At 45.3% G+C, this 10,920-nt stretch overlaps 1 pseudogene; it reads right to left on the bottom strand.

The window, feature by feature from the left end:
- Positions 1 to 1,023: 1,023 nt before the first annotated feature.
- Positions 1,024 to 2,349, bottom strand: LOC132236117 (NEDD8-conjugating enzyme UBE2F-like; annotated as a pseudogene).
- Between the last annotated feature and the right edge of the window lie 8,571 nt (positions 2,350 to 10,920).

Here is a 10,920-nt window from a genome sequence, read left to right as displayed (position 1 = left end):
CTCCCCAGAGGCAGACACTGTCGCCAGAGGAAGACACTCTCTGGAGAGGCCACTACCACGGTGACCGGCAGCTGCCTGCTGAGGCACTCCAGGGAGAGGAGAGGCAGCTACTGGGGCCCAACTATGGCAGGACAATAATAAGGGGGGAAATACAATATGGGCTCGAATGGAAAGAGCCTAATGGTGTGTGTGTGTGTGTGTGTGTGTGTGTAACAGGGAAAAAAAATAAAGCATTGTTTTACAAATTACAAATCTGTTCCAATATATGCTCACCGTAAATAAAGTACGCATTTCAGTAAGAGATCTACAGTGAATGACTGCAATCTGAGGCAGGGCCCAGGTTTGTGGGAGGAGCTAAGAGACTGTGCATCCAATCATAGCTTGCAGCGGGCTCTGAGGACCACCTGCCAGCTCCCCGAAGGTCATGGGCTTTGCAGAGCAGGGAAGGGCTTTGGGAGAAGGGAAGAAGCTGGCTCCTTCTGAGTTCATTACAACTTCCAGGCATCTCCTCCGCCTACCCAGTACAGGTTCACAAAAATACACATGCTAAGGTAAGCAGACAACTCTTTAGAGCCCAAACACATTTTCTTTTCTCTTTTTAAAATGTGTTTCTATTGATTTCAGAGAGAGGAAGAGAGAGGGATACAAACATTAATGATGAAAGAGAATCATTGATCGGCTGCCTCCTGCACGCCCCCTACTGGGGATCGAGCCCGCAACCGGGGCATGTGCCCTGACCATGAATCAAACCGTGACCTCCTGGTTCATAGGTCGATGCTCAACCACGGAGCCATGCTAACCAGCCAAACACATGTCCTTGCTGTATTTATGTGGGACTCTCCGTGGACCATGGGCAGTCTGAAGAAGTTCCTCCACCGGGCAGGTCACTGGGCCGCAGAGCCTGGGCCTGCGGGAGTGAGGACTGGGGCGGAGGCCCAGGCGCTGGAGAGGACCCTCGGGCACAGTCCCGGAGGCAGGCTCCCCGCCTGTCACCTGGTACCGCCTAGTGTGGTCTCCCCGGATTCAGGAAGTCCTCCTGCTCCCTAGGCAATGCTCTGCAGCCTCGATATCCAGGGGGCAATCGAAGTTCAGATCAGTGCACACAGAGTTTAATCCCCAAACAACACCCTTCGCTGTCCTCGTGGATCCAATGTTCTCAGTAAACTCCCACATATCTCGCCGTCTGGGCGATGTTGGGGTGCGAGGCCCTGGTCAAGCATCTCACCTTGGGAGGCACCGTGCTGTACGCATCAGGAACTTCCGTTTCAACCTGAAATTGTCCTCCCTGGTAGTAAGCCTCATCTAGGGTGACAGGTTGGCTGAAAGCACTGAGCTTGTTTGGATCAGGAAAGTGCACTGTTTCACATGTACAAGGTGTGAGAAATGCTCACCTGTCCGTGTGCAAATAACGTGCTCGGAGACAGAAGTACAGTGGGGCCTTGACTTACGAGTTTAATTCGTTCCGAGACCGAGCTCATTAAGGAGCTCGTTAACTCAAATTACTCTGTCAACTCAATGCAAAAAATCGGCCGAGAGACAGCTGGAATCTCAAAAAACTCGTTAGTCGGGACACTCATAAGTCAAGGCCCCACTGTATGGCGAAAGGGGACTTTTCTTACAGTTGGAGAGCAGGGCCAGCGATCACAGCCTATTTAGCCAGTCCCTCCTCCGGCTCCTCACTGGCTGAGTACTATGGGCTCACCTGTTTCACACATCTCCAGCCTAGGTCAGTGGTTCTCAACCTTGGCCGCACATTAGAATCACCTGGGAATCTTTTTAAAATCCTGATTTCTGGGCCTCATCCTCCGGAAATTCTGTTTCTTTGTTATGGGGTGGGGCCACAACATTAGTAACAAAGAAACAGACTTTCCAGAGGATGAGGCCCAGAAATCAGGATTTTAAAAAGATTCCCAGGTGATTCTAATGTGCGGCCAAGGTTGAGAACCACTGACCTAGGTCTTGCTGTGTCCCATGGGGCCATTTTAAAAAATTGGGCTGAGGCCTTTTCTAGTTGCCTCCACCTCTCCATGTCTGGCTGAGGCAGGCGCTGGGGGTTTCCACCATGATGCTGGCCCACTGCACAGTTGCTCTTACGTCCTCTTCCCTCCTCCCTACATTCTGTTTGCCCTGGGGAAATTCACCAACCATTCCCATCAAAAGCCGGCCCTGCTGGAGAAGGATCACCGAGGCCCATTTCCTACATCAGGCAAGTTAGCTTCAAGTCCTGCAGCCTCTTTAAGGAGCCGCCTGTCTCTCACAGACACCCTCGATTGGAGGCGGAGGCTGTGGCTGACGTCCGGGACCCTCTGAGACCGTCATCCGCTGCAGGTAGCTCGCCAGCGTCAGCATTACTGCTACCTCCACCCTGGGCAACCCAGGCAGGGAGGCGGGCCGGCGCCCAGCACATGCGGAGGCGAGACAGGCCCCTCACAGCTGCACGGGCTCCAGGCAGCCTAGCCTAACGGTAGCCTAATGGGTTTTTAATTTTTAATTTTGTCTGTTGGCTTGTTTTGTTCATTAGATTCCACATGAGTGGGGTTGGGTGGTGCTTGTCTTTCTCTGGCTGCTTATTTCACCTGGTGTGATGCTCTCCAGGTCCATCCATGCTATTGTAGGGGGACTTATTTCAAAAAGGGATGTGTTGCTCTCATTTGCTTTTGCAATTACTTCAGTCTTAGGGACAATTTGGCTGTTTTTCCTTGAAAGCAGATGTTCTGAAACATAAATTTGAGTATCTACAACAAGCAACACACCACCCCTCAAAAAATTAAAAATGGACCTGCCTTATGACCCAGCCATTCCACTTCTGGGAATATACCCAAAGAAACCTGAAACACTAGTTTGAGAGAATAAATGCGCCCCTGTGTTCATTGCAGCATTATTTACAATAGCCGAGATTTGGGAGCAGCCCAGGTGCCCATCAGTAGGAGCGTGGATAACAGCGCTGTGGTAAACTTAGACAATGGAATGCTACTCGGCTGTAGAAAAGAAGGAAATCTTACCTTTTGCAACAGCATGGATGGACCTGGACAGTGGTATGGTAAGTGAAATGAGCCACGCAAAGACAAGCGCCATATGATTTCACCTATATGTGGAATCTAATGATCAAAATAAACTAACAAAGTGGAGACAGATTTATAGATACAGAAAAGAGATTGACAGCTGTAAGGGGGGAGGGGAGAGGAAGCTGGGTGGAAAAGGTGAAGGGATTAAGGGGAAAAAAAAACCTAACAGTATGGGGATACCAGAGGGAAAGGGGGTAGAGGAAGGTAGGAGAGGGGAAAGGGAGAATAAATGGTGATGGAAGGAAACTTGACTTGGGGTGGTAAACACACAGTACAATATACTGATGATGTATTATAGACTTGTACCCCCTGAAACCTATATAATGTTATTAACCAGTGTTGCCCCAATAAAGTCAATAAAATTAAATTTTAAAAAGAGTTTTGCGCAGTGCTTGGCACTGAGTAAACATCCCATACACAGCACCTGCATGCTCTATGCTGTCGGCCCCAACATTTTGCATGCAGAGCTGTAAGGGAAGGTAGTGTTTTCTGGGTGCAGACACCCTCAAATGAGAGGCCACAGGTAGGCTCCTAACCCCTGCAACCCGGTTATGTCCCAGTAACCTTCCTCCACCTGCTGACTCCCCAAGTAGAAACGCCATGGACTGAGTCCTCACCCCCATGTCCCGCCCCCTCCCTGGTGATCCTCTTCCCACCAGCAGTGGGGGCCTATGTTCGCCCACACCAGTAAGCAGCTTCCTGTGGGCTGCAGCCTGTGCAGAGTTCTCTGTTACGTGGGTTCCCAACTCCAGAGTCCATGATCCTCCTCTGCCTCTCAAGGACGGTCCTGGAAACTTGGCCACGAAGATACAGGACCAAGCCACACCCCCGCTTTATTCAAGGCAATTCAGGCCCTGCTATGCTGTAGTAGGCAAGTCACTTTCACCTGTTGGGCACTAGAGGGCGCTCTGTGCATGTGTATAGGAAGGCTGAGCCCATACATTTAAGAGTACTCACTTGAAATCACTTAAGTGTTGAGACACAGGCAAAGACATATGAATGCGCATACCTGCATTCAGATGGTATATGGACAAGCACCCACCCATTATCACGTACCTAACACACACTTCCATAGCTTAGATAGATATACATATACCCATCAGCACAAGTGTACAAACATACTCATGAGCAGTCACATGTCCATAAAAACTCACACAGACACAAGTGAACACATCTACAGACACAAAAGATACATTCAGATACACACATATAGATCCACATGGATCCACTGACAACAGACATAGGGATGGACAAACACCTGGCCAAGACACAGGCAGCAGACAGCCGACAGACGCCTTCATACCCAGGGCCTCACACTGGGCTGGGATCACGTTTACATGTTACAGATGTGGAGCAGAGGCTGAGAGAGTCCCAGTGTTTTACCCACCGTCACACAGTGACAGATGGTAGAGTTAAGATTAGGTTCTAAGTAAGTCCTCCAGGTAAGTTGCTCTCCTATTTGTTTTTGCAATTACTTCCGTCTTAGGGCCAATTCAGCTGTTTTTCCTTGAAAGCTGTTGTTCTGAAAGTTCTACTTTTACATACATGGGTCATTGAACTGATAGTCTTTCACCAACTGAAAATAGCTCCTTGCTCATTTTATTCTGACCAGGGATATGGAGAGCAAACATCAAACCCTTCTGTCATTGCAACAGCCTCACAACATCCAGGATGAGGGAGTGTAGTCGTGGGAACACTGTTGCTGTCTTGCTCACCAGTTGGAAAAGCCAGGAAGGAGGAGGAAAATGATCTTCGACTCAGTTCTGCCTTTCAAATCTAACCCAAGTACATCTAACTCACATCCAGAATGCCAGCCGCATCATCATTTAGAGAATGTAGATATTAGCCTCCACTATCCAGCTAGAAGGAGGGTGGAATAACTTTTAAATAAGTTGCTCCATAGCATCTACCATAGCAACTTACTCAAGATGACACAGCTAGTAACTGATGGAGCCAGGATTCCAAGCCTGTGTGGACTGAGCCCTTTTCTTACTCAGTCATCTTATATGGTCTCAAACAAACGATGTTATAAGATGATCAAATGAATGATGAGGGTTTGCTTTTATTTTTTGTTTTTCAACAGGTGGAAATGAGGAATGTCTTAACTGGCTTCGCCAGAAAGCAGAGCCTGGGGCAGGAAGTCCCTATGCACTATTTATTACTTTATTCGGGAGCAGAAGTGAGGGACAAGAGCAGGGAAGCAGAGAAGGAAGGAGAGCCAGGACAAGGATGTTTCTGAGCCGGCCATTGCTGGATGCATCTCATTGCTGGGTTTGAGGAACAAAATGCATCTTAGGTCGGTAGTTATCTTGTGGAATTGGAAAGGTGGTCCTGGTCCCCCATTTATCAAAGGTTCACCCCCAGGATGTGAATGAACCCCACCACCACTCCCCAGTTGCACGTCTCTAGGAGACTGCAGTGACTGACACAGATGGTTACGTTTTATTTTAATGGGCCTTGAATGGTGGCTCATGGATGTTGGGCTTGATTCTGTAAGCACTGCAGAAATACTGGGATTTTTAAAAAAATATATATTTGTATTGATTTCAGAAAGGAAGGGGGAGAGAGAGAGAGAGATGGAAGCATCAATGATGACAGAGAATCATTGATCAGCATGCCCCCTCCCCTCACTGGAGATGAAGCTCGCAACCAGGGCATGTGCCCTGACCGGGAATTGAACTGTGACCTCCAGTTCAGAAATCAACACAACCACTGAGCTCAACCACTGAGCCATGCCAGTCGGGCAATACAGGGATATTTTGCAAAGGAAAGTGGCATAGTCGGAGGGAGCCTTTCCTAGTTGCATTATTTACTCATAAAATCTTCACCACCTGCTAAAGCAAAATATTTGTGGAGGTTCCCAAGCCACGAGGGACAAATAATAGTAGCTGTACAAATCCAGGTCTCATATGCACTGTGTTTTAGTTTCTAAAGTGCTTTCCTATCCATGACTTCCTCCGCCTCTCTGCAGAAGAGGCAGCCTCACGCAGGACCCATGGAAGACAGTGAGATGAGAGTGACAGAATCTGAACTTGACCAATGCATGAGACTGAACTGGGAAGTTTCATTTAAATTGAGATAGCTCTCATTTCTCGAGGTGGGGAGGGATGCCTTATTGCTTCCAGGGAGGAAAAAACAAACAAACAAAAACACTTTGGTCTCCCTTCAGGACCTGGGGATTATGTGTTTGGAGGTGCTGCTTTCCCTTCCGCTATGTTATCTGCACAGGTCTCTGGGCTAGGGATCAGCCGGTCATTGCCAAGCCAGATGGCTGAGGCATTTGCTGCCAGCAGCATCCAGTGGGATAGGGCAGACTTTGTTGCTTGCCTGCTGGTCTCTGACTACCTTCAGTATAGAACACAATCCAGTTAGATAAAACCCAGTCTTTCATTTGTATAGCAGTGTATAATACGAACCATGGGTCCAAATATTTAGATGTGTAATCTCCTCAACTTTCTAGAGCATTCTGATTTCTTATCCTTATATTTCTCTTTACTTTCAGCCAGAGCAAACTGTTTAACCTCTCTTAATGAAAAATAAAACCTGTAAAATTCAACAGTCCTAACAAATATCAGTCTTTACCTTACATTGTTGGGTAATTTAATGAGATAATGTATAAAAGTGCTTAGCATAATTCCTGGCACATAGATCTTCAAAAAATATCAGCTACTATATTCATTATCATCATTGTTGTTGGAGTATCATCATCCATTATGAGCCTTCTAGAACTAATCCTAAAGCGTTATGAGATCATGTAAAGTGTTTAGCTCAATATTTAGTACAAAGTGGCTATCTTAGTCCACTTCAGCTGCTAAAACAAATTCCATAAACTGTACAGTTCATAAACAACAAACATTTATTTCTCACAGTTCTGGAGGCTGAAAGTCCAAGATCACATGTAAACTGGTATGCTAATTTATTAACTTCCAACAAGAAATATGTTCCATGAGTGGCTTAACTAAATTGTAGGAATTCTGGTGGGGGCTACAGGTCCTATATCTACTCCCACTAGTCATTGTGGAGGGCATGTTAACCAAATTAAGCTAATAGCATCTAGTGTAGGCAGAATAACGCCTCCCCCACCCCCAAAATGTTCTAATCCCAAGAACCTGAGAATAAATTACATTACATGACAAAAGAAAAACTAAGGCAACATCTAGAATTAAGGTTGCTAATTAGCCAACCTAAAAAGTAGAAAGATTACCCTGGATTATCAAGGTAGGCCTAAAGCAAACACAAAGTTACAGAACTCAGTTCTCCAAGAAATAGTAGGCAAGGATCGATCCAGACTAGCAATCAAACTTCTGATATTAAATTAGTATTGAAGTGGGTCTGCTTAATCCACCCCCTACCCTTACCCCCTACCCCCCCAACCCCCTAGCCATTAAGATCTTGATGGGAAACGCAGGAACTAGGCTCAGAGCCCCTCCTCAGTGAGAGGAGGGCTGCAGAGGCACAGGCTTGGTCTCAGAGAAGGATGTCTTTTACCACCCACCTCGCCTTTCTCTGAAGGGAAAACACTTGTCCAGTGGATTTTTCCCCTTTTACTTCATTTCTTGTGAAATCATTTATGCAATCTTGCTGTGTTCAGAATATGTAAAAAATAAGCAAAGAACATCAAAAAACTGTTCACAGAAAGAAAATGCAAATGTCATTTAAACTTATGGGAAAAATGCTTAAGATAGCTAGAATTCTAAAATGACTCCAGATTCCTGCCCTTTGGTGTGCACAACCTGAATAAACCCCTTCTGGTGAGTGTGAGTGGGCACTGTGAATTCCGTGGCATAGTCACTCCTTAAGTAGGTTACATTACAAGGCGAAGGTAAAGGGGGTAATCACTCCCTGGATGGCATTATGTTATGCATGACTCTCTCTTAGCAGACTGCAGTGAGAGGTCTTCCTGCCAGCTTTGAAGAAGTACGCTGCCATGTCACGGCCCCCCTGACCGGGGCATGGAATGGCAGGGGATTCTACACCCCGAGGGGGCTCCCAGCTGACAGGCAGCAAGAAAAATGGTGACCTCAGTCCTCCAACTGCAAGGAACCAATTTTGCAACAGAAGCAAACTTGGAAGCAAACCCTTCCCAGTTGAACTTCCAGATGAAAACATAGCTCAGTAGACACCGCAATTCAGCCTAGTGAGACTCTGAACTTATGGCCCATGGAAATGGAGATCATGAATGGTATATGTTGTTAAAATCACTAAATTTGTGGTAATTTGTTATAACAACAATAGGAGTTAATAAAATGTTCATCCTCACGCATAGTCCTCTTTCATGGCATTACGTATTCACCTGTCATCTTGGTAAAGAGGAAAAAATGACAATATGCTATGTGGGCAACAGTATAGAAAATTAATAGTGGCAGTTAAATTAGTATAATTTTTGTAGAGGGTGATTTAAAAATATCTAGCACTATTTAAAAACACACCCCTCTCATCCACCAAGTCTACTTGTGATTTTTAATAGAATATGTTCACAAACGTGGGAAAAGGTCAAGATACAAGCTTCTTTACGATAGTGCACCTTGTAACAAGAAAAGATTAGAATCATCCTATGTGTTCATCAATAGGTACCATGTTTGATAATTTCAGGTATATTCATAAAATGAAATATTTTTTAAATTTATTTTTTAGAAAGAAAGGAAGAGAGAAATATCAATGATCAGCTGCCTCCTGCATGCCCCCCACCCCTACTGGGGATCAAGCCTGCATCCCGGGCATGTGCCCTGACTGGGAATTAAACCAGCAACCTCTTGGTGCATGGGACTATGCTCAACCAACTGAGTCACACCTGCCAGTCTATCAAATGGAATAATTTGGAACCATTAAAAAATAATGTTGAGGGCATGTGCTGGGGGTGGGGGGAGTGGCTTGGGAGGGGCCAATGGGGTAAAAGGAGACATATGTAATACTTTAATCAATAATAATAATAATAATAATAATAATAATAATAATGAGCCTGGCCATGATGGCTCAGTGGTTGGGCATCAATCTATAAACCAGGAAAACCAGGAGGTCAGGGATCAAACCAGGATGGGTTGTTACCCTCAGAACTCCCCCTTTCACCTCAAGTCAAGAAGGATTTGAGCCCTAGACAAATCTCTCTTGGCTCAGTGGATACAGTGTTGGCCTGTGGACTGAAGGGCCTGGGTTCAATTCCTGTCAAGGACACGTACATTGGTTGCAGGTATGGGAGGCAACCAATTGATGTGTCTCTCTCACATCAATGTTTCTCTCTCTCTGTGTCTCTCCCCCTCCCTTCCACTCTATCTAAAAATCAATGGAAAAAATAACCTCAGGTGAGGATTTAAAAAAAGGGGGATTTGAAAGAAGATTGATGTCATTTAGGATACTTTGGTGATTTAATATCTGCCTTGGAAAATATAGAGTAGACATTAATAGAATGATGGAGGAGTGGCTGCATTGAGTGGCATGCCCTACAAGAAGACACTGGGACAAAGAAGATGAAATTATTTACCATAAAGGGATTGGCAAGAGAAAAAAGACATTAATCCAGGTCAAGTGAACTGCTGGTGAGAAATCCCAGGAGATGGAGTTGAGAAGGGCCTGTGAAGATCCCAGGAAAAAGACCATGAGAAAAAGAATCAGCTTTAAACTTGGGCCAAAACCAGGGGGAACTAACATTAGAATCTAGACCTCTCCTCTCTGTCTCGCCTGACCACATCCTTTTCCCTCCACAGGAAGAACTTTTTAAATGTAATCAGAATTGAAGTTTTGACTATTAATGCATCTGGGCATTTCAATTACTGACCAAAGGACATTTTATAACCTGAGTATGAGCTGAGAAGTTCTGGGGCTTGCCCTAAATTTCACTCAGTGAATAAACTGCTCCCAATGAGTAAACTCCAACTAACAATGGGAAACAAAAATGAATTTGTTCTCTGATTTTACCCCAAGAAAGTTGTAAAAATTACAGAGAAAAGGTAATTTCTAAAGGGGCAAGAGGCAAGTAAAAGGCTATTCCTATATAATAAACCCCAGAATGTCACATTCATAATTCATAAATATTGCATAATAAACATTAAGAAGTCCCTGAATACTCTGACAAGTGCTAGCAACATAAAGATTTTTAAAAAAATACTGCCCTCTGTCCAGCCAGCGTGGCTCAGTGTTTGAGCATTGACCTATGAACCAGGAGGTCACGGTTCGATTCCTGGTCAGGGCACATGCCCAGGTTGTGGGCTCAATCCCCAGTGGTGGGTGAGTAGGATAGGAGACAGCCAATCAATGATTCTCTCTCATCATTGATGTTTCTCTCTCTCTCCCTCTCCATTCCTCTCTGAAATCAATAAAAATATATGTTAAAAAAATACTGCCCTCAAGAACCTTAAAAGGAGAAAGGGAGATATCTGAATATCATAATTCCTTTCAAGCAGTGGCTTTGAGGCAGTTGGTTTGATCTTGTCATCTCACATGTTTAAAGCTGCTCATCAGTGAACACTGTTCCCCAGCCCCCACCCCTGCTTCTCAGGAGGGCAAGTCTGTGTAGTGGTGTGAGGAGATTTGTTGACACTTAACTCTCTCAATGCATGGCCAGAAAATCAAGCCAGGAAAGCATGCCCGTGAGCACCACAATAATTGGTGAGGAGTTTAGCATTTTGCCAAGACCTACAAGAGCAAAACAAGAACGCCAGAGCACAAGACATTACATTTCAAGCCAGTGGGGACTGGCTTGGGAGATATTAAAGAACACACATTACACATAAAACAAAATCTATGGCCTCAGCCGATCATCAAGCCAACAGCAATGTTTCCTGGTCAATTAAAGAGGATGCTTCTGGCTCTTTCTCTTACAATCCCAGGTGCTTTGAGAGCTGCGGGCTTCGCTGCAGAT

Source organism: Myotis daubentonii, chromosome 5, assembly GCF_963259705.1.
Source record: "Myotis daubentonii chromosome 5, mMyoDau2.1, whole genome shotgun sequence".
NCBI classification, from domain to species: domain Eukaryota; kingdom Metazoa; phylum Chordata; class Mammalia; order Chiroptera; family Vespertilionidae; genus Myotis; species Myotis daubentonii.
Note: the sequence above shows the minus strand (reverse complement) of the source record. Positions and strands in the feature narration are given on the sequence as shown.